At 48.5% G+C, this 23,733-nt stretch overlaps 1 protein-coding gene and 1 long non-coding RNA gene across 2 annotated transcripts in view; one reads left to right on the top strand and one right to left on the bottom strand.

The window, feature by feature from the left end:
* Window positions 1–23,733, bottom strand: part of LOC149359467 (sodium- and chloride-dependent GABA transporter 1-like) — a 67,182-nt gene that overhangs the window by 32,249 nt on the left and 11,200 nt on the right. The gene's annotated exons all lie outside the window — the stretch shown is intronic.
* LOC149359468 (uncharacterized) lies at window positions 10,774–14,014 on the top strand. The gene is made up of 3 exons (XR_016288782.1): window positions 10,774–10,956; window positions 12,073–12,317; window positions 13,411–14,014. It is a non-coding gene; the product is annotated as an uncharacterized LOC149359468 (long non-coding RNA).

The following is a 23,733-nucleotide window of genomic DNA, read 5'->3' as shown; positions in this document are numbered from 1 at the left end:
CGGTACTGCTGCTTCACATCTAGCTATCTTGCTTCTGTCTCACGCACTAAGCGTTAACGGTACTGCCGCTTCACATCTAGCTATCTTGCTTCTGTCTCACGCACTAAGCAGTAAACGGTACTGCTGCTTCACATCTAGCTATCTTGCTTCTGTCTCACGCACTAAGCGTTAACGGTACTGCCGCTTCACATCTAGCTATCTTGCTTCTGTCTCACGCACTAAGCAGTAAACGGTACTGCTGCTTCACATCTAGCTATCTTGCTTCTGTCTCACGCACTAAGCGTTAACGGTACTGCCGCTTCACATCTAGCTATCTTGCTTCTGTCTCACGCACTAAGCAGTAAACGGTACTGCTGCTTCACATCTAGCTATCTTGCTTCTGTCTCACGCACTAAGCGTTAACGGTACTGCCGCTTCACATCTAGCTATCTTGCTTCTGTCTCACGCACTAAGCAGTAAACGGTACTGCTGCTTCACATCTAGCTATCTTGCTTCTGTCTCACGCACTAAGCGTTAACGGTACTGCCGCTTCACATCTAGCTATCTTGCTTCTGTCTCACGCACTAAGCAGTAAACGGTACTGCTGCTTCACATCTAGCTATCTTGCTTCTGTCTCACGCACTAAGCGTTAACGGTACTGCCGCTTCACATCTAGCTATCTTGCTTCTGTCTCACGCACTAAGCAGTAAACGGTACTGCTGCTTCACATCTAGCTATCTTGCTTCTGTCTCACGCACTAAGCGTTAACGGTACTGCCGCTTCACATCTAGCTATCTTGCTTCTGTCTCACGCACTAAGCAGTAAACGGTACTGCTGCTTCACATCTAGCTATCTTGCTTCTGTCTCACGCACTAAGCGTTAACGGTACTGCCGCTTCACATCTAGCTATCTTGCTTCTGTCTCACGCACTAAGCAGTAAACGGTACTGCTGCTTCACATCTAGCTATCTTGCTTCTGTCTCACGCACTAAGCGTTAACGGTACTGCCGCTTCACATCTAGCTATCTTGCTTCTGTCTCACGCACTAAGCAGTAAACGGTACTGCTGCTTCACATCTAGCTATCTTGCTTCTGTCTCACGCACTAAGCGTTAACGGTACTGCCGCTTCACATCTAGCTATCTTGCTTCTGTCTCACGCACTAAGCAGTAAACGGTACTGCCGCTTCACATCTAGCTATATTGCTTCTGTCTCACGCACTAAGCAGTAAACGGTACTGCTGCTTCACATCTAGCTATCTTGCTTCTGTCTCACGCACTAAGCAGTAAACGGTACTGCTGCTTCACATCTAGCTATCTTGCTTCTGTCTCACGCACTAAGCGTTAACGGTACTGCCGCTTCACATCTAGCTATCTTGCTTCTGTCTCACGCACTAAGTAGTAAACGGTACTGCCGCTTCACATCTAGCTATATTGCTTCTATCTCACGCACTAAGCAGTAAACGGTACTGCTGCTTCACATCTAGCTATCTTGCTTCTGTCTCACGCACTAAGCAGTAAACGGTACTGCTGCTTCACATCTAGCTATCTTGCTTCTGTCTCACGCACTAAGCGTTAACGGTACTGCCGCTTCACATCTAGCTATCTTGCTTCTGTCTCACGCACTAAGCAGTAAACGGTACTGCCGCTTCACATCTAGCTATATTGCTTCTGTCTCACGCACTAAGCAGTAAACGGTACTACCGCTTCACATCTAGCTATCTTGCTTCTGTCTCACGCACTAAGCAGTAAACGGTACTGCCGCTTCACATCTAGCTATCTTGCATCTGTCTCCCGCACTAAGCAGTAAAGGAGATATCCCTGTGTGCTGGTCGATAAAAAAGGGTATGCGTTTTTCAGAGTGCTTTCAAGTTACATGTTCGTGGACCCAGAATGGATTGCTCGATTGTGTGAACCGCGCAGGTGCGTGTCAAAGGCAGCCCGCAGACGGGCTTTAGAACGCTTGCTGCGTAAGGTCAACCTTCCGTGACCTTTGGACGCATTCCGCGACACAATCAAAACAAGAATCCCACGCACGTGCCGACAGGGGCTCTCCAGGGGGCGCCTCCTGGCCTCAACTGTGTCCCTATAGACACAAACTCCGATACGCTTTCGCCGGCATGAAAATGCAATGGTTGCTTCCATTTTTTTTCCTTTCACCGCACATTAATCCAGACGACGCCGTTCCGTCGCGTCCTTGCATCCAGTTCAAGGCGTCCGGCTCACACTGCTCGCAGACGGCAGCGTATTTGGCCTTGCTTGGGAGAACTATTGAGCGCGCCTTTTTTAAGGACGCGTCAAGGGTCGCAGACAGGCAAACAAGCTTCTGTACTAGGACGGCGCTTAAACTAAGCTGTTATGGTTTGTCGGTTAGCCACGACTTGAACGTTTTGTTTGTTAGCCCCGAGGCTTCTTTTAGGTTGGGGTGTTTGTTGACGGCGCTTGCTGAACTTGAGGCACGTGCGCTAGAGATAGACGCGGAGGAACGGCGTGGCGGAGTAAAAAGAACGTTCTTTTTTGGTTTGGTTTGGTTTGGTTTATGGGGTTTTACGTCCCAAAGCGACTCAGGCTATGAGAGACGCCGTAGTGAAGGGCTCTGGAAATTTCGACCACCTGGGGTTACGTGCACTGACATCGTTATTTTTTAATTCCAATAAAAGGAAGACACACTTTAGTTGACTGCAGTGCCCCTATGAGGATTCTTTGTTGGCAAATTTTGCGACAGATTATTTAGAAAGCAGGAATGGCGTCAAGTACAGGCTCTGAATTGCCTTCGCGTGGAATCAACAGTAACAGCTAATAATGATTGTCATGGAGGGCTATCTTTGGGCTGCTATAGAAGAAGATTATTTTTCTACAATTCACCACATGATGTCCTAGATGGGCGAGACAGTTCTCAGATAGCCCAGGCATGCATTGCCTTAGTCGTCCTGAGGATTCGGTGCAGACCACCGCGGAACAACCCCGTATTTGTCGCTGCCATTTACGTGTTACGTGCTAGCGCAAGTTCTTATTAATTTCTTTCTTCATGAAAAATTAAGAAAGATGATCACGCTACATGCTCCTTGTCCAAGCGTCAAAGATATTTTTATTTTTACACTACCCCATAAAGCAAAGTGCGCTCAAAAGTTCGAGCCCCACAGGTGGACAGTGACCGTTACCGCGCTATCCAGATCTTAGTACGCCAGGCCTCCCATGAGAGCCTCGACAGCAAGGTCAGTTTCGGTAGCTTGTGAAGCGACCTTCTTAGATTTGATAAAGGCTGTACATACGGTAGGCAGTAAGTTTCAAATATCAGCGGTAATAAAGGTATCCACTCTAGAAAATATTGCGTGTTCAAAGCGCCCGATGTTATTTTTCAGCCTACATGCTTAGAGTTTTGCGACTACGCAGCTTTTATATGTTATAACCGTCATTTCGCTATAGGCAGTTTGCCTATATGGCGGCAAATATGAGGCCCTTGTGTCCCGGCTTTGTTGGCGAAATAGGAAACGCGCGTGGCAGAGCAGAGCACCGGAGGGCAAAAAAAGTAAAAAAGAATAAAGGCTAGGTTCGAACACGGTGGGCATGGGTAAATACATAGCATATATACAGTATATATAGTATGGGCGTGCAGATAGATACCTATAGAGAGAGAGAGAGTGACAGAGCGACCGACACATGATCTCTCGGTATTCAGACGTGAGTGGGCGAGCACATGCTCGCGCCGGTGACGTCGAAGCGTCGGCGTGTTTTGGCTGGAACAGAATGCGAAACAGTCAGCAGGGCACTCGCGACACTGCACCGGTTCGGGCTTTACCTTGACCGGGCAACCTTACCTTCACGCACACTCACACAGACCTGAGGTGCGCGCTCATCACAGACACACACATGTTCGAGGTTCAAATGATCGTGTGCGCCTCTGTCGTTTACACACCTGAAAACAATACATTTCTCGTGGTGAGTGCGACGTTGATGCCGCCGCCCCCCCATGTTTTATTCACCGCCTGTTAATAATCCACCCACCCCACCCCCACATCCCGGCAGGTTTTGCGGATAAGACCCATGCTACAGAAGCGGCAGTTGTTTCGCACACGTTGTACCGAAAAGCTCGGGAGGAGGAAACAATTAATAATAATTGTAGAGAGAAAAACACAACAGAAAATTTTATACTGTCACAACAGATATATATTCCTGTAGTATTTCGGGACCTGGCAACAGAAATTCTTGTAACAACAGAATTTTCTGTAAGCAGTCTCCTGTCGTAACGACAAGGAGCCAGTTCTGTCGCAACAACAGACAACTTCGCGACGCTACAGAAAAATGTGTCGTAACGACAGGACGACAGAAATTTCTGTTGTATCTGTTGTACTTTGGGACATGACGCGCATTTAGGGCTTCGTGGAGTCGGAATGCAGTAGGCGTCACGTTGACGGTTAAATGACGTCACTATTCAGTATAGTTACTGGCGAACAGACGCGAACAGAAGCGGACCCTACAATTCGATTCCAATATGGCGACCTAAAGAGGACAGCAGAACGGCGTTCTTTTCATCGGCCCGTCTGTGCGCACATCGCGTTGCGCAAGGAAAGTTGACGACGATGTATCGATTCAGCGAGGCATGCCCACGCGAGGTTTTTATATGCTGCCCATATCACTGTCGAGAGCACAGCTAGGTGTTTCTCACTGATGCTATAGCGCTTCGAGGTTCGCAGTAAAGCTTCCTCGAATGGCGCGTATAGAAAAACAGCTTCAGACGCTTACACGTACAGCCTTTGTCAAAAGTAACCAGGCTCCATGGTTTGCTTCTCATTCGTATAACAGAACCCTTACGGCTTCCCTAAAGATCAAAAAGTTCTTTGAAAGTGAGGGCAAGGGTTCTTCTTAGCATACAGAGATTTAGAGCTTGAGGGCTGGCATAATAGCTTTAATATACGACTGAGAAGAAAAATGTGCAGCCTGGTTACTTTTGACAGACTGTACATGCGCGGTGTATATAGAGCATATGTTCACGAGCATCTTTACCAGCATCACATAGAAAAGGCCACAGATCGAAACTGTCGACCACGAGCGTTCATTAGCGGCAGCGGCGCCGATAGTCTGGATGACATCATAAGTGATGCCATTACATTGTACGTGGATAGCGCTGCTGTCGGTTGGAAGGAACTACGCGGTGTCAGGTGACGCCGGCGGATACTGCTGGAGGACGGGATGAGGAGGGCCCGTTCTTCACGCAAAAGACAGAAAGTGGGAAATTAAAAAGAGAGAAGGATGCCAGATCACAAAGAATATAAAGGGCCCACAAAGGAAGAGAGAGAACTTATTTATTTCCCGCATTGCCCGCCGTAACAATTCCGGCCTTAAATTGCTCAAGTTTAGACGGCTCATACGAGTTACTGAATGTGGAGATCAGCGCCTTAAAGGGATAGTGGAGCGAAAGGACTCCGCGTGATCCCCTTTTGAAACTGAATGGCGGTGTAGTCTAGCCTCCGGAAACCGCCACCACCCTCCCCTCTTAAAAAGAAAGCTATCTTGACGTCACGTCCAAAGCGTCCGGTAGAGGCGATAGTTGTGGAGGCGATACATTTCTTAACCTTTTCTAGCTCACAGGACCTCCGTTTTCAGATAAAGCAAACTATCTGTGAACAGAACGCGGTAACGTATCTGCAAAGGCCAATTTTTGTCCTTAATTTTTTTTTTGTCTTGAATGTCTCTTTAACACCCGTAAGAGTTGAATAGCCTTACGCTCAGTCCAGCGGGATTATGGGGGCAACAGACACCTTTACCATACCGTACGTGTACCGTGTTACCGTCACCGTTACCGGTGTACCGAAAGCCCGCCCACCGCCATTGCGCACGCTCTGATTGGTTCAGATGTGCAGGTACCTGGCGCCATCTAGCGCCCTCAAGGCGAACTGCGCATGCGCACTGACGGTGGGCGGGCTTTCAGTACTCCGGTAACGGTAATACGGTAAGCTAAAGGCGTCTAATAGTCAAGGGAAGCGAGGTACGGTAAACGTCCAGTCGAGGTCATATGCACGAAAACTGAGGTATATTGCTGCCCTTTTTCAGTAAATCCTCACGACATGACACTTGGAACTGTAAGGCAAGATTAGCGGCTAAAAGTGGTTTAAATGCCCTTTAAACAGTTCATACGGCTGAGCGGACATGTCAGTTTCTGATTTGGTCGCTCGCTCTGTCAAAGATGAGACCCACGCGCTTATCGTGCTAAACCTGATGCCGGCTGTGTTAAATCAACGCGGCGCTGTAAATGGCCTCTGATAACCGCGCCAAAAAGAAGGCTCATAAATAAGCGGGAAATCGAGGTGCAAAAAAAAAGTAATGAAACGTTAAATAAAGCATGCACAATTTTTCTCCTATTCGGTGCTTCGAGCTAAGTGGATGGGAACGATAAACTCCGCGATCAGAAACCAGCTGCGGGCGGTTTTGGAAAAGTCGGTCACGTGGCACATTCGACAAAGGCTGCATGATGAGCAACATGCGCTACAGAGCGGCTGCGAAATGAAGCGCATATTATTGGATCCACTTAGTCGGGGAGTCGTTCTGTACGGCACGTGTGTAAATAGGAGAACTCGGGACACACGCGTCCGACCCATACCGCCGAAGGCAGGGCGGCACGAAACACGGAAATGTCAAAGGCAGCTTAGCTCGGTAAGCCTCTACCAATGCTTTCGTGCCCATTAACGTGAGCGGTCTTTCGCCATTCTGTTGCACAGCTGGCAATCTGATTCCCACGTTAGGCCTATGCTGACGTCATGCTACGGAGCACCTGCCCCCTTCCACGCGCGAATGAACGCAGCTTTAGCGAAACGCTGCTATCCGGGGTGATTCTCGGTGCAAAGTTGTATTCCTTTTTACATTTTTATATTCTATATTCGCAGCAGGAAACGCGTCGCGACAAAAAACGACGTCATACTTTTCGATCCAGTGCCTCTCCATTGTTCCGCCACAAAGAAATGTACATGTGGACGTTGGTATAACGCTTACAGCCTTCAATACCCAGAATAGTTTCGTCATGCCAAACGCAAAACTTCGCTTCAACATCTGATCCGGCCATTTTCTGTGATGACTTTCCGAAAGCTGCAGACGCCCTACAGTACCGCCTGTGAACGCTGGCGTCGACTATCAGCGGTTTCGCGTACCATTTGTGTGGTCCTGGGCAGTTAGCTATGCTGCCAGGGGTGATGTGACAATTATAAATGCTTTGAAACTTGAACGAATGTATACGGTGTTTCTTAAAACATGAGGCCAATAAGAAGTTTCGCTAAGGACGATCCAAAAGCCCCACTCACGACCGACTCATACAGCTCGCGATGATCATTTGAAAGCTTTGCCGCATTCTGCATAGCAGCCGAGCCTTCACTGTATGCAACTAGAAAAGAGGATGCACAAATCATTCGCGACCATAACTGGTAAATCGATGTGCAAGGTGAGGCTCACGAGATACCTTAGGTTTAACAAATCAATGCACTCAGCAACGGCAGTTTCCCAAGCGTGTTTATATCGCTCGGTTTCCTGGCAAATTAAGCGGAGGTTGGTGGTTTGGGGCGGATTTATGTGCATCCGTTAGAAGGGACAACGGAGGGTGGAGGAGGGGGAGGGGGGAGAGCTCTCCTTGCAGTTGAAGAAATTCACAACGCATTTATTGAAATTTCGGCAGGAGCCAATCCCTGGAAGATTCTTGCTCAGTTTCGACTCCTCCCCCGACCTCGTCCAAAGTGTTTAAATCCGTCCATGACGATGGTACGACCGCACAGCAGTGTTCTACCATTTTTATCGTTATAGCTGTATTCAGCGTGTGTGTGTTCCAATTTTTAGCGCACACTCCTTCTGGTCTTCATCTTTTGAATTTTTGAAATTTCACCTCATTCCGGACATTAGCGTTAAGGTCAGCTGCCTCTTAAGGAAACCAGCGCTTTTGTGCAGTATTCTAGGTCAGGCGATAAGCGCAATGTCGCATGTCGTTTCGACTTCGCTCATCTGGAGTAGCTGAAGTCATCCGACCTAGTATCTTCGTCGCGTTCGAAAGAGGCGCAGTAAGCCTTTCCATTTGTAAGTGTTCTTAGCAAGTGACTCCGGCCGTGCCAGAACCTGGCTTTCGCAAGGACTGAGTTTAGCGGTCGTTCCTCTCTTCTTGTTTTAATTTTTTTTCCCGCATATTATAATGCAGCGACGCGCGCCGCCAAGTTTGTCCGGTTGGCGATATGATCGAGCAAAAGAAGTCCTGTTGTAAAGCGCCACGCCTCGTCACCGCTTGTCTTCGGCGCCGCCGCGAGGTGCCACAGAGTCTCGGCGCCTGGGAGGGTCATGCGAACTCCGCACTTCGTTTCTGTTTTATTTTATACACTCTTCCGCACCCCGTCACTCTCGGAGGACGCCCCGCGCCGCTTCGGCCGCGGCCCAATCTAGCCCCCGCCGGCCCGCTCTGAAAAAAGAGTGCGACCGTGGCGGCCGCAGGACCACGTGGCCCGCGAACGCCCGCGCACAGGCCCGGTGCCAGAAATTGCTCCGTCGAGCAGCCCCGGTGCGAGATGGCAGTCCTGGTGCACGAGTACCCTACCGCCCCTGTTCAGTTTAGACATCGGAAACCTTTAGCATACCGCGTACCATGTTACCGTTACCGGTGTACCGGGAGCCCGCCCACCACCGCTGAACACGCGCTGATTGGTCCCAATGCTGCAGGCGCGCGCGCAGCTGCCGGGTACGTGGCGCCATCTGGCGCCGTCAAAACGATTTGCGCATGCGCATTGGCTGCGCACAGGCTCCCGGTACTCCGGTACCGGTAAAGGTAACCCGGTACACGGTATGCTAAATGTGTCTATCTTTAGCACACCGCGTTACCGTTGTCGTTACCGGAGTACCAGGAGCCAGCGCGCCGTCAGTGCGCATGCGCAGATCACCTTGTGGACGCCAGATGGCGCCAAGTGTCCGGCAGCTGCTGCATGCCTGCCGCATTGTGACCAATCAGCGCGTGTTCGCTGGCAGTGGGCGGAATCCCGGCACTCCGGTAACGGTAGCAGTAACACGGTATGCTAAAGGTGTCACACGCGGGATGAGACTTACAATCCGAGGGCCCATAGGTGATGTAATTTACGCTGCGGGACTGAGCCAGTTACGTCTGCTATACTTTTGTCTTAAATAAAAAGCAAGCTGCGGGAAGATTAATGTACTCCATCTTACAGCTACTGCACATCTCCGAGTTTCACACCAGCGAGGTAAAGAACAAATGCGAGGGGAAAGTGGCAGGGAGTCCATTGTGATATAACAAGCACGGAACTAAAGAATGGAGTGTCGAAAGTGAGCGGAAGATTGAATCGAGACCACTACAAGAACGCAGGACCAGAGGAAATGAAAGAGCATGTAGCATTTTGCGTTGCACTGCTCCTCTGCGGTTACGAATCACGTGTCATACAGCTTACTAATAGCGTCAATCAGGCAGCGAACCTTTCTTTGTCTCATTACAGTGAATGTTATATGCCACACACGCTCGCACACTAACGGCCATGTGGTGGAATGCGTGCAAAAAAAATTGGCAGTAGTTCAGTTCTGGTTAAACCTGAAAGATTGCGAAAGCAACGAGGAGAGAGAGGCGATGGAGAGCGCGCGGCAGCGGCGGCGGCCCCGGTACGCTAGCTATGCGCCGCTACTGCGCATGCGCAACTGGGGAGCGCGGCGGCGGCGGCACCTCTGAGTCACCCCGCGCAGTGACGGAGGCGGCGCGCCCGCTGTGCGCCGCGTGACGTCACTGCTCCTTGCGCATGCGCAGTATAGCCTTTCCTCGGCTCCGCGAAATGGCTCGGCGACTAGTGTACGTAGTGTTGCTTTTACAACAAAAACGCCCAGGAAAACTAATGCACTAAGGTTTAAAGAGCGTTGTCCTGTGCAGTCCCCGACCCTCCGGTGCTTTCAAGCCCTCACTCGGTGCAGTGGCTGCCTAATGGAGAGGGCACAGCGCTGTTTTTTTTTTTTGTCTCCTTAAAAATCGTTTCCAAGAGCCGAAAGTAGTGTTCTGGAAGGTTCGTTCTTTTGGCCCCTACTCCCTTTACGCCGGGTTAATAAAGCTTTCTGTGTGAAGCTTGGCAGCTCTTGAGTGTTTGTAGATATAGTGCGGCAGAGCGCCGGCGGTTTGTCACAAACAGATGTCGAGTGCGGAAAGCTTATGTTTCTGGTTCCCTTTCTTTGATGCCAGGTAGTCAAGAGTTTCGCGACCTGTTGCTTCTTTATACGAAAACCCATCCGTGTCGTCTTTGTGTTCCGCTCCTTCTTAACGGTTCACAGCACGTGCGTTGTCTAACCGATGAAACCGCTCCGCAATCACGTTCAGTAATCATGCGCCTACACTTCGAAAATTCTGTCCTGTTATTCGACTTCATCGGTGGTTTGTTCTAGGTTACAGCAAGAGAGGTGCATTTCGTTGTCGAAACCTCAAAATTCCACACCAAACACTACTGCAGTAAAACATTCCCGCAACGCTCTGGACGCTCTACACCGTCACGTGGGGAGTCCTGCACCAATCGCGACGCTGCATCGACATAGACAGCGCACGCGGAGTGAAAGAGCGGTTCTGGGGGAGGGGACGGAGAGGCCAAGGCTCCACCCCGTATATCTCTGTCTTCTCTCTCTCTACGCCCCCTCTTTCCCCGGAGCTTTCGAGCAAGTGAGCAAAGAGCGGGGGCGAAACGCTCGTTGGGCGTGTGCCTGGAAGCGCGCTCACACCAACGCACGCACGCACACGCGAGCCACCGGCAGTGTACTATTCTCAAAGGATGCGGCGGCCGCGTGACCGAGAATAGCCCTGGCCACCGCAGGCGCCGCACGTACGGCGACGCAAGCGCGTCTGGCGCGCACCTCGGCAATGTAAATAGAGCGCCGCCCGCGGCGGCTTGCGGAGCGATCGCGTCCGGAGAGGAAATTGCCCCTGGCGGCTGCCTGAGCGCCGCCTTTGTTCTTGGAGAGGGTGCCACTGGGAATCGCTAGCAGGGTGAGAGTGGTTCCGGATTGCTATCTTCGCAGTTGTGACGGGAAGAGTGCGGCCGTATATGGCTACTCCCTTTTCTTGCATCTTTTATAGTCCGGTACAACTCAAGAGCGAAGCGGCTATACCCCGTCAGAGTGCCCACTTCCGGCCAATGGCGCCGGCCAAGATGAACCTGCTAGCGTGATAATGCAGGGAGTGGGAGATGAAAGAGAATAGTCCCCTTCCTCCACGGTCGGGGATAGTCCTTCCCTGCATTGCCACGCCACTCCATGCATTACCACACTAGCAGGTTCATGAGCATTGGCCGACGACATTGGCTGGAAGGGCGTCCTTTGACGGGGAAAAGTCGCTTCGTTCTTGAGTTGTATCTGATTGAGGTCGGGCAGTCGACTGCAGAGCGTGGGAGGACGTTGCTGACGCTTCTCGTTCCGTCAGGCGTCTACAGTTTGTCTCTCCAGTCGGCTTCGCTCGAACTGCGGAACCCTCGTATTTGCGGCGGCTCCTATTCCCTGCTTCGTTCCGTTCGTATCCCCAGTCGGCGAAGCTCGAACCTTGGAAACCGCAAGCTAGGCAGCACGAAGATCGGCGGCTCTTCTTCCATGCAAAGTTCCGATCGCCATTCAACGCGTGATCCTTGGAGAGAATCGTATGCTGGGCGCCTCGTGATTGCCGCGGAGTAGCGTTAAGTGTCTTAGGCCCGTGATGGGTCGGCGTGACGTTCGAATAACAGGAATGCTGAGGAAAGAGAGAGAAGGCAAAGGAAACGCGGAGGGTCCGGCTTCCTGCCCAATACACATGGAAAAGGGGCAAAAGGAACAGAAAGGCATTAAGGAGAGGATAACACAAGGCTTGGCTTGGGAATACAGGCGGATTTGCAGCTCTTAAGAAAGCATAGCATTTTCCCGAAAATGCCTGCGGTGTTCTTTGAAGAGCTGCTCTGCTTCATAAAATCCATAGGCTTGACAGACCGGCATGGACGATAGGTTTGAGAGATAAGCTGTGCACCGCCTATCCTCCCATTTTCGATAACAACGCTTTCTTTTTCCCTTCTTTGCTTCTCTTCACTCTTTCCTCCCTCGCACTCTCTCTCTCCTTTCGCCCTAACGTCTCTCCCAACAGCATAGGCACATCAAACCTCTTCCGGTTACTCCAAGGCTCCCTACTCTGTCTCTACGCTTGACTGCCTGATGACCGGTAACGGATCGTCATCGGGACAGGACATGGAAGACTTGGCCAGAATACCCGAATACTTGGCTGGAAATCGCTTGATGCCGCCCACAAGCACTTAACGTTTAAGGATAAACAAAAACTGAGCAGGACTCGAGGCGAGCGACGACAGAAGACGCAAGGCGAAGTTCACCCCCGTGCGTAGGCGCAGCAACTCCGTTTACTCAACGAGTGCTAAGTGCCCGCCGTTTGTTTGCAGCTGTTGATGCCTCCCACCGCTTGTACGAACGCCCGGTTTTACTTTTCGTCAGATGCCTTAGCACAGTCTTGAAGCTGACGTCAGGATCCCACGCACAGGGGGAGCTGAGATCTCACTTTCCAGGTTCTGGCCCGTTTCGTGCGTGGCCGCAGTTGTTTTTTTTGTTTTGTTTTTGTTTTTATTCCTCTTCTCGACCGGAGGCTTTCCCAGGAGTGGCTGGCTCTGTGTTTGCCCTCTCCCCACAGCCCGGATATTTCCAGCGTCGCTGCAGTAAATAGAGCGCGCTTCACAAGAAGAGGGAGGGCCCAGAATTGAGGGGAGAGGAGGGGGGGGGGGGGGGTCCCCTGTTCCATATTTATCTCAGGCCGTAGGTCTTCCCTCCGCTTTTTTCCTCCATTTCTCTCCTTATACTTCTTGAGATCCCGACCAAAACAGAGGGGCGAGCCGCTTGTTGTAGGTTCAGCTATACTACGTGACACTGTCGCCTCTTGGTTACGTCACAACCACAAATTCGCTCCTAGGGCTCTGACTGGGCTTTACTGAGAACAGTGAACCCCATATGTGTACAGTTCAGTCACACCTCTAAACCGCTGCGTATACCAGGTGTTAAAGATACGAAAGGTTGGCACTAAGCCTCGGTCGCCGAATTGAACGGCGTGCACAGAATTAATAGGGAGGACAGATCTGCAACATCTCTCGGAATACCGTTCCGTTCACCTCGCTTTAACGCTGCGTTGTGTAGCAGTTAAAGGGGCGCTGGGGATAAATTGAAGACGGCCTGAATCGCTACCGCACTGCGTTCTAACTTTTGATTACAATAGAGACTACTCTGCCCGAAAACAGAGCTCTTCCTGCGTGGTTGAGCTCCGCTAGAAGTTTTTCACCAAATTAAAAGTACTTCACCACCACCACCGCTTTCATGCTCTGTTTTCGTTTCTTTTTTTTTCCGAACTTGTATTTTTGAGCCTGTTGCGTTTAGCTTGCATGCATGGGTTTTGTGCATTGATTTTTAGTTATTTTTCTAATTACAGGTGTCGCCACCACCGGCTGATATTGCAAGCATTTTGCATGCGTCGACACCGATTTGTTGGCTCGGATCCCGGAGGCTTTGCTAAACCGCCATTTTGTTCAAATATGGTGGCAACCAGACCTTCTCAGTGTAGGGCGTCACAAGTTTGAATCGAGTGGCGGGAAAATTTTCAAAAGCAATTTGTCTCAGCCATAAATTCGTATTTTGCTGTCATACAGCCGTCAACATAGCCAGAAGAGCCATAAAATCAATTTTACTGAGGAAATAATTGAACGGAGTTGCACATGCAGCGTTCCTTTAAATCGTACACTGGTAGCAAAGGCAACGAAGTGTCAAAGGAAGCGTGGTGAATTTCTGGCCAGAATGAATGTGGCGCGAACTTGATTACTTTTGCATTATGTAACTAGTGTAAAAAAGCTCTCCCCTGTCCTTTCTTGCTGTCGCTCCCCTCTATACTTCCCCTCACGATCCTCTCCCTTTCCCTTTCATTTCCGCCGGCTGCAGCTCGGGTGCTTAAGGTATTAGATAGCTATTGCCGCGGCGGGCAACACTCTTTTGCTTCACCTTTTCTTATTTTTTTTTATTTTTAAAAATAAACCCCTACCACCCCCACCACCACTGTGGTGACAGTTCAATGTGGCACTTATGGATCTTCTACGCACTCCTGGCAGCGTACGAGGTCATCCTTTCCCACAGGGACAGCCGCAGAACTTGGAGCATTTTTGTGGGGGGAAAAAATCCACTCCCCGCACGGTTGGGCAACGGCTCTAAGTGGAACTGTCCACCGATACCAGGAGAGAGGATTACCGGGCTATAAGCCGAGGACTTTTCCTTAATCTCCGTCGCTACAGCTCATCTTTCACGGTTGAAAAGGGCGGGACGCGATAAGAACAGCGTCTAAAAGGGCCTCGCGGAAGGTCTGACATTAGAGTGAACGACTTTTGATTGCACAGTGGACGAGAAAGAAGACGGGACCAGAAATCGAATAAAGAAAATGCAACAATCAAATGAAGTAGTGTTAAGAGAAATTCTGCCCTGGTCAGGCTCTCAGGTGTTTCCTTTTATAGCTCTGCGCAAAGCAAGCAGCCTTCGGTGAAAAGTGACAGTGTGTTGAGATATGGCCCCTTGAGAGAAGTGGATTTTTATCTTGAGCAAAAAGTTTAACCCTTCGGATTTTATATCTGTATACGATATATACCAGAGCTCTTAGATCATACCGGCCAGTTGCGAAACTCCCGTCTCAAAAAGCGACTAGTCCCTGGGGCCATTTTGCGAAGATTTACGGATGGTGGAGCCATCTGGAAGTGGCCACTAAAGCTGTCAACATACATCACCATTATCTTGTGAACAGCGTTTTATTTTGTATTCTTTTGCCTCTTTAATATATGTTATCAGACTGTGATAACCACATATTTTGGTTACTGCCATAGAGTTTATTACTATTACCTAGAGGGAAAGCTGGCGGCGCTGCACTTCAGCCACCATGAACGTTCCACTTCACTTCCACTTCACATTCCACTTCCAGCCACTTCAGCCACCATCATGAGGCGGTGAGCTACTTGTTGCGAGACAGTCGTAGTTTTTCAGGAACACGGAGTGGCATTACCGAGATGATTCATTCCGAAAACGCTGTTCGTGTGTGCGCAGACGACTTTCGAGCGAACGCAGTGTGCAAAAGCCATAGTAGCGAAACCACAACAGCATACGACGCCAATAAAAGGTTTCTTTTTTCAAAATGCCATTAAAAAAACTCTTAAAAGTATCTAAGCAACAAATTTTTTTTTGAAAACATATTTACTTTTAATGGTGCGCCTGTTAATTACGAAATATTAGTTTTTGTAGTGTTCATTACTTGGCCAATAGGAAAGCTAGCCATCTCTTATTTTGGGCAAACTTTGCACTTACATGCTTTTCTGCTCGTTTGTTGCAATCATTAGACAAGATATTGAATGTTAAGATATTTTTAGTTATCAAACAGCTTTATTTTTCTATTATTTTTTGGCCAAAAGTTGTAGTTCTGCAGTCGGTAGCTCATCGCCCCATGATGCTTTGAGCGCCCATGGTGGCTGAAGTGGTCTCGAGGGGTCTCCACGCAAACTCCCATAGACGGGCTGCCAGCTTTCCCTCTAGGTAATAGTAAGAAACTCTATGGTTACTGCATCTGTTTCACCGATTTTGTTGCCAGGCTGTTGTGGGTTTATTAACAGTTTCGGAGCCTGTAACATGAACACCGTTTACATTAATGACCACGGGCGTCGCAACAATTCGTAAACCCCAAAATTTTTGCCCAATCAGATTACGATTGTTGTACACTGGCCCTGTGAGAAGTGGGGACCGATCCGATGTCACAAGCATACGGCGACAAACTGAAGCGCCTCAGGGGGGCGCAGTCGGTCCGCTGGAGGCAACTGCAGACAAATACCTTCCCAAACCTCTTTGCTCTTAATAAATTCCCCCCAACTATGTACCGTAACACATGTCCTTGTATTAATGTTGCCGGATCGAGCTCTGCACTCCGCCTGCTTCTGGATAAGCCGCTGCAACGAGAAGATCGCATCGGTGCCTGGAAACGATGAACGAACGTTGCACCGATGGGTTGCTCCTGTGACAGCGCGGAAACATTCTGACTTAACCGATTGCGTCATGACACTGTTAGTTCTGCGACAGGTCTCACGTCGAACAATGAGCCAGGGAAGGCGGGACACGCGGATAGAAAACAAATTGCTCTTAACGAAAATACAAGCTATTAAATTACCCCACGTGGACAGAATAATCGTACAGCTAGGCACGGTACAAATTGCAGAGACACTAGTCAGTCAATCTGTATAGTGCCTGAAAATTTAGTTCGGAATATCGGCCACGTACGTAACGATGTGGGCCTTCGTTGAAACGTCGACCTTCAGCCATTCGCAGCCTATGTATAGTGCCGGTGCAGCACATAACAAAAGTGCACGGGTGACTGCGGTCGTCACCCTACCGTAACTGTGCTGGGGATGTTGTAGCAGGCTCGAATGACTCAGGAGGAACTTGACAGCCAAAGTTAAACTGTTTATGTAAACAATCGGTACCACAAACCACCCGAGCGTCCGAACTCTAATGACGTCTGTTGTTTGATTGATCGATTGAGATTGTATTCATGTTTATTAGCAATGAAAGTCCTCCCAGTCCCAGGCGTCCTCCACGGCGCAGACCCTTAGCGCTGTTTGAACTACAGTGCTAGAGCTGGGCATCAGCGCCTCCTACTGCTCCATAGTGGGAACATCACAGCGTGGGGTTATATTTGCGGACATGCCCACAGAATGTGGGTTAGGTTTGCGGGATCGTTGCGAAGTTTACACGCGTTAGAAGTAGCGGTCGGGATAAATGGGGGCGTACAGAGTGGAGTGTATGACTTCTCAACATATGTGACAGGCTGCACATTTCTGATGCATACTGAATTATCGCAGCGCCCATTTCACTTTTGGATGCACAGACCATCTCAAACGGTAAAACCTAATCAAGCGAAGGCGATGAATAGTTATTTTCTGTCATATGACGACATCATGGCGTGGATTCCTTCCACGCCACTTAATTACGTACCCATTGTGCGTGCACCCATCGCAGCAGCGATTCCGCCGGAGATTTCCTTGCTTTAAATGCTCTCGGTAACACCCGATATAAAACACAAAAACTACGACTTGGGCTCGTTCCGCGTTTCTTCGAATGTTTCACGTGATGCAACTTGCGGGCAACTGTGGAATACATATATCTCGTTCGCTTCGCTCTCTGTTTCCTTCGGGCAGTCTTATCTCGCCTATTTCTCCCCGTCTACGAAAACCGGACGCTGCTGCCGTGGATCTCGTTCGCCTGTTCCCACTTTTTGTTCCTCTCTCAGTCTCGGTGATTCTCGGCTGACGCAAAAAGCTGCAAGATTTCAATGACTCTAAAAAAATGCACGACCTGTAGTGTGCTTTTCTTTTTTTTTTTTGCGCGTCAAAGGCTGCCAACTTTCGCTTAATTTGCATCAACGCGGCTATCCTGCGCCGTTTTCGCGTTCTCTGGTACTGAATTTCACGCCCTTACTTGCATGCCTCAGAGAGAGAGAGAGAGAGAGACTCTTTAAAATGAAATACAGAGAATTTAGCCGGCGTTTAAATACCGCTGGCATGCTACTCTGCGTAGGGAGGGGAATTTGGGAGATAAAGACCGAAAAAGAGCAGCGTGGAAGAGGTAAAAGAAAAAAAAACTAAGATAAAATGCGGCCATGAAATGGGTGCTAAGGATGCAATGGCGAGTATTGATGTAACCTATGGAATGATGGAGTGCATAGTCCGACAAATGGGCTGACGAAGTTCACTGCATGAAGAATGCATGAAGGTAACGTGCAATGCCTCATATTACTGAAGCGTTTCATTACAGCCCAGCCTGTTTATACACTATAACTGACAGCTTGCAGGTGACGTCGTCAGGTCATCCGATGAATTTCCCCATTACCTACTAATAGCTCTAGGCCTGCGAGCTTGTCTCTGTCACGAGAGCGACGTCACATCCGGTAAGGTAACAGTGGCGACGCCTTTCCGGCGTAAAAAGCCACACGCATCCACATGTCAGGCTGACAGCGAGCGCAAAGATGTGCTCGGCGGAGAATAATTAACGAAATTCGCCCCGTATCGAAGCATCGTTACAGCCTGCCACCAGCTGCGAGCATGGCGCCTTTCTTTTGTTCCTTTTCAGTCCGTTTGGCGTCGCCACCTGCCACATACAACTTAGCTGTTGCCACGCTTTAAGCCGGCGCTGTCCTAGAATGCGCCGTGGTAGCACGTGTCGTTTTTTGAGCAACGCGTCTTAAGCTCTGCAAGGCCTTGACACCCGTGAGCACAAAGGCTATTTAGAGAGCGTGACTGGGACGCTCTCCCGACCGGCTTGTTTTCACAACTTTCACGGGGCGCAAGATGCCAAAACGCACGGCAGAACCGCTTTGTAAAATACGCTATCGTTTCTGCTTTTACGCGGCCGCGAGTGTAATGGAATGATTTTCTAGGCGGTGTACGTTGTATATGGAACGAAGCGATGTGAACTGTGTTATGACATAAACATTGGCCACATGAGTGCCGTACGCATGTTACCACTCAACATGTTTTGAACCACACGTTCGCAACGTCCATTGCACGTGGTATGCCCACAAACTTTACAAACGAGTCATCTTGGACTGGATTAACCTGTAAACCTATGTAGTTGATACTCAGGAAGCCAAGGTTCAAAAGAAGCAATGGAACTAAGTGTCATAGAGAGTCACAAAGCTCAGGCATTGCGAACAAAATTAAGTAGTAGACAACTGCCTCACGTCTCCCTTCAGGTGTCCTCAGATCCAGAGGAACGTGTTTGCACTCGTAGTAAACTCTTCCCAAGGAAGGGAAGGGAAAACTTTATTTACACTAATGGTTTTTCCTGCGGTTTGGGGCATCTTCAGAGACGTCTTGGTTCTACCCCCAGGAGCCTTCTCTGTCGAAGTCGTCCGCCTCTAATCAGTGGTCGGTTGCCCTCAGTCCAGGGCTCCGCTGGCCACTGCCGCCCGTTGAGCTCGCTGTACCAGACCTTGTTGGTCTTCGCAGCGGTCGCTGGACAGCAGTCTCCCACTGCTCCGCACTCGGGTTTTGTATTTTGGGGACCACGTCTATGTTTTGGCAGGCCCATGTGATGTGGTATAGTGTAGGTTTTTCGTCGCACCAGGGATATTTGTTCGTGTATATCGTAGGGTGCATTTTGTTTAGTATATGTAAGTTTGGGAAAGAGCCTGTTTTCTGTCATAGATAACTCCAGAGGAACTGTTTTTAGAGTCGGAAGCCTGCGCATTCACTACCACGGCTGAACAGACAGTCTAGGAAGTAGCGCTCCAGCTCACAATTTAAGAAACGAAGTCTTCCCGAAGGTGTTGTATTATTACTCGTGTAAAAAAAAAAACATGAAGCTAAAGAAAGGGTAGGAATTAAGGAGATGTATGAGTTTAATATCTTGTAACAAGGGCAGACTGGCAGAGGAGCAAGAAAAATCAGTGCGTACAATGGGCATGAACAGAAAAGGAACACCACAACTGCTGAAGCAATGTGTGTGGCACATGCGGCGAACAGCAGCCGTCAAGACTCTCGCGGTAGAGGGTGATTTTGATTTACCGCCGGCTTTGAATTTGAACTTGCGCGCTGTCATACGTGTGCCTCATTCCGTTTCCCGTTTCTAGCAAAGGTCACCCACCACATTTTGTTTTTGATCAGATTAAAAAGAAAAACAAAGAGAAGCCGTGCTCTTGCGCTTTGGATCTCTTCGCGACAGTTTTTTTTTTCTCCTCTTATCTTCAGATCTGCTCTACTTTGCATCGCGATGCTTTTGCAGAGCGCTGGACATTTGTGTAGAGAGACCTGCCAGGACAGCAGCTGCAGAATGGCTGTTACGCACCGTCCAGACCTTGAACGAACTGGAAACAGCAAAGCTATGTTCGAACAGAGAGATGGGTGACATTTAAAAAATGTTATATACAGGGAGGGAGAAAGGTCATTTTATTCGTACAAACACGCGCGGCCGTTCGCTCCTCTGTATACAAGTTGACCCAGATATCTGGAAGACTATTCCATTAAACGGGCAGAAACATCGAAGTTTTCATTGGGTATTTTGTTGTCTAATAATGCGTAAGACATTAGTAAACTGAAAAACCATGTGAAATTCTCGTACGCTCACTACTTCACTGTATTTTATTTTATTCTTCCATGCAGTTCAGGTTTCAGCATTTCAGCAGTCGAGAGTTGCAACGTCACAAGTGAGCACAGGATTACGTAAGGCATGCATATAAAAAATGTCCTATGGCCGGCTATAAGCCTTTCCTACGGCCATCTATAGCAGTAGATTAAGGCGGATATACTTTTCTATCGACAGCTAAAAACATTTGCATGGTTATGGAATGAAGCATCAAGAAGCCCAGATTCTAGCCTGCAAAAGGAACTGACCCAACTGGCAGCTGCAGCATCCTTAAATTTAAGTGTTAGTGTAGTAGTAAATAAACCCATTACTCCTCTACAGGAAGCCTGCGTGCCGTGTCAGAGATTTGGGGGGGGGGGGGGGGGGGGGGAGCTTTGAAACAATAAAGTTATTTTGAACTAAACTGAACTGTTCCGAAGCTCTAGCTCTAGTGGCCACATATTTTTCAACAGCTGGCAATAAGCACCGCTTTAGGCGTGTATAAACGATCATGAAAGGTCATAGACGCACATCGCTTTTTCTATTGCCGCCCATAGGCCATTTTTGTAGCATATAACAGCTTTTTGTTTACTTGCTGCTATTTCGCTTCTGAAGTAGTTTAGCTTAAGAGCTTAAATTCATTGCAATGACACAGCAGCGGTTATATTGCAGTTTTTGTATGCCTCACGTGATCCCACACTCACTCATGACGTCGCAAACATCGTATGGCAACTGAAACCGAAATTGAAACGACAGAAGAAAAAAATTCAATTACGAATTACTTGTTGAGCGCGGACGAATTCGCGCTGTGATCCATGGTTACCAATGTTGTACGCATCATTACAAAGCAAGAACTCACCCCGAAAAATTTGGTGTCTCCACGTTTTAAAGGGCGCTTTTTATTTTGCCTTTTTCTTTCTTGTTCATCCTTTCTTTCTGCGTTCTCGAACCGTGGCTGTGCTGCTTTTGGCTTCCTCTAATCCGCGCGTTCATACATTTGTTTATGGTTCTTTTTTTTTTTCATGTCACCAATTATAATTTTCGGTATTTTCGTCTCAGTAAGTATTGAATTCTTTTTTGCACGGCTTGCTCACCTCGTGGTATAGACAGGGTGTTCCACCTAAGACATAACACAACTTTTAAAGATAAGCTATTTGAATTAGAAGAACGCTTTTCTTCGGCATAGCATTGCCAGCAGTGTAGTACACGCGAAAGCAGCTAAGACGCGCTAACTATTAGGCTGGTTAACTAATACCGAGTACATAACTTTTTAACTATTAGTCTTAGCCTCCTTAATTACTGAGAGGAGTGTAAGCCCACTATAAGTAATATCCATATCAGTTTTTTAAATTTCGAAAACGCGGTTACCATCGCCGCTGTGTCCCAAAAAATTTTGGCCATTTCGACGAGTTACCTGCACTGGAGAGGTCGCTTTTCCTGTAAGCTTCTCGAAAGCGCATGTATTTTGAAGCGATGTTGCGAAATTTGTTGGGCCATAACGCCGAGGGTAACCGAATTTTCGAAATTCTAAAAACTGGCATAGATATTACTTACTGTGGGCTATACGCCTCTCAATAATTAAGGAGCCTAACGGTAATAGTTAAAAAGTTAGCTATTCAGTATTAATTAACCAGCCTGCCAGTTAGCACGTCTTAGCTGCATTCTGATGTACTATAGCACATACAATTGTGCTACACCACATACAGTTCCATGTCGAAAAAATCGCTCTTGTATATAGCTCAAAAAGCGTATTTTTAAAAATTGTGGAAAGTCTTAGGTTAAACATCTTGTATACTGTGCCGTGTATTCGAGACCACTTCAACGATGACAACGTCGCTAAGTTCACGGACAACGTTGATTCAGCGTTGAGTTTCAGGAGGACTTGTTCCATTAATATTTTATTATTTTTACTTTGTATACCATCTACGTTTAGAGACGGCTGCTTCCAACCGGACACTGACCCCGTCGCAAGCGCTGCACTGGCTGACATTAATGTTTTTATTTCTCTATCCAGTGTGGACGTCCGACGACAAAGGAAATTCCCCACTATGTAGTAAGCTTTCGTCACGCATGCCCTTCAAGTTCGAGCCATTATGAAACTCGGCGTGACCTCGTATTAAAGTCTGCGAAGCGATAGCTGCAAACTGCCACGATTCAGAATGACGCACGTAATGTCGAAAGAGAAATGCGGTGAATTACGATCCAACTCTGTTGCCGCGTTTCAAGTTTAATAACAGTTGGGTGAACCTTTCAAAGCAATTATAAGGTCGTGACGCGGGCTGCACTGATGAACAAAAGATGACAGAGAACCACAAGTAAACAACAGACGCTAACGTCCTGCGGGCGCTTTTGCACATCAGCACAGCGCTCCTCATACCGCCGTAATATCCACGTAGGTTTCAAAAAACAAACAAACAAAAAGGACTCCCGCCTCCGGACAATGGCGCGATATGTAGAGCATCTGCAAGCCTGCAGAAAGCAGGTTACTGTCCTAACCTAACCTGTCCTAACCTGTCCTACGCTCGTCCTGTCTGCATCTTTTCTGTGTCCTGTCTCCTGCGTAGTTTTATGTCTTCAGAATGTCTTACCAACTAGCCTCTCATCACACACTTCTAACCTAAAGGCTAGGCGCGGAGTGGTCCTTAGTTTATCTTAAATAAACACTGTAAAAAAGTGATATGGAGAGGGAAACACGTTTCGAGATCTCAGATGCCACATGCAAAGCATACGCCACGTCGGCGCAAGTTGAGCCCACATAATGGATACGTCACGTCTGTGTCACTGCAGATAAGCCCCTACTTGCAAATATTTGGCAACGTAAATGGTCACCCTATCAAAAAATACAACAAGCAACAGATTGTCTTGTAGCATTTTGGGACCAGACGACAGAAGTTCGTGTCGTCACAACAAGATTTCCTCATTTCCTGTCGTATTGTGTAGCCCGCTGCCGTAACGACACAGCCTGTTCTGTCACGACAAAAGACAACTTCGCAGTACTACAGAAAAGGCTGTCGCAACGAGAGAACGACAAAGCATTTTGTCGTATGTTGGGGCCGGTCCCGTAGTATTTCGTTTCTTAATTTTTACCACATATGTTGACAGGCAGCAGCCAGCTGAATTTTATAGCTGCAGGCTGCGGCCTCCAAGGAATACCTGCAATCAGTATTGGAATCTGTTTGGTTTATTGCTTTATTGGGGTTTCACGTCCCAAAGCGACTCAGGCTATGAGAGACGCCGTAGTGAAGGGCTCCGGAAATTTCGACCATCTGCGGTTTTGACATCGCACAGCACACGGGCCTCTAGAATTTCGCCTTCATCGAAATTCAGCCGGCGCGGCCGGGATCGAACCCGCGTCTTTCGGGTCAGGAGCCGAGCGCCGTAACCACTGAGCCACCGCGGCGGGGCAGTATTGGAATCTGTATGTACGCGGAGTTCAAGGGAGCACAAAAGATGCGAAGTTACAATTATTCTTGAAGACGCTTCAGTGAGCTAGTCGGAACTGATGACGTTTTTGTTAACTAGTCTATGGTAGTCAGTTGCTGCAGGTTATAACAGCTTACAGCCACGTGTGCCTGAAATAACTTGTAGCTCCTAATTATTTAGTTGGAGACAGAAAATC

Source organism: Amblyomma mixtum, chromosome 2 (assembly GCF_055824585.1).
Source record: "Amblyomma mixtum isolate Tamu chromosome 2, ASM5582458v1, whole genome shotgun sequence".
In the NCBI taxonomy this organism is placed as follows: Eukaryota; Metazoa; Arthropoda; class Arachnida; order Ixodida; family Ixodidae; genus Amblyomma; species Amblyomma mixtum.
This window is presented reverse-complemented; position numbering and strand designations above follow the sequence as displayed.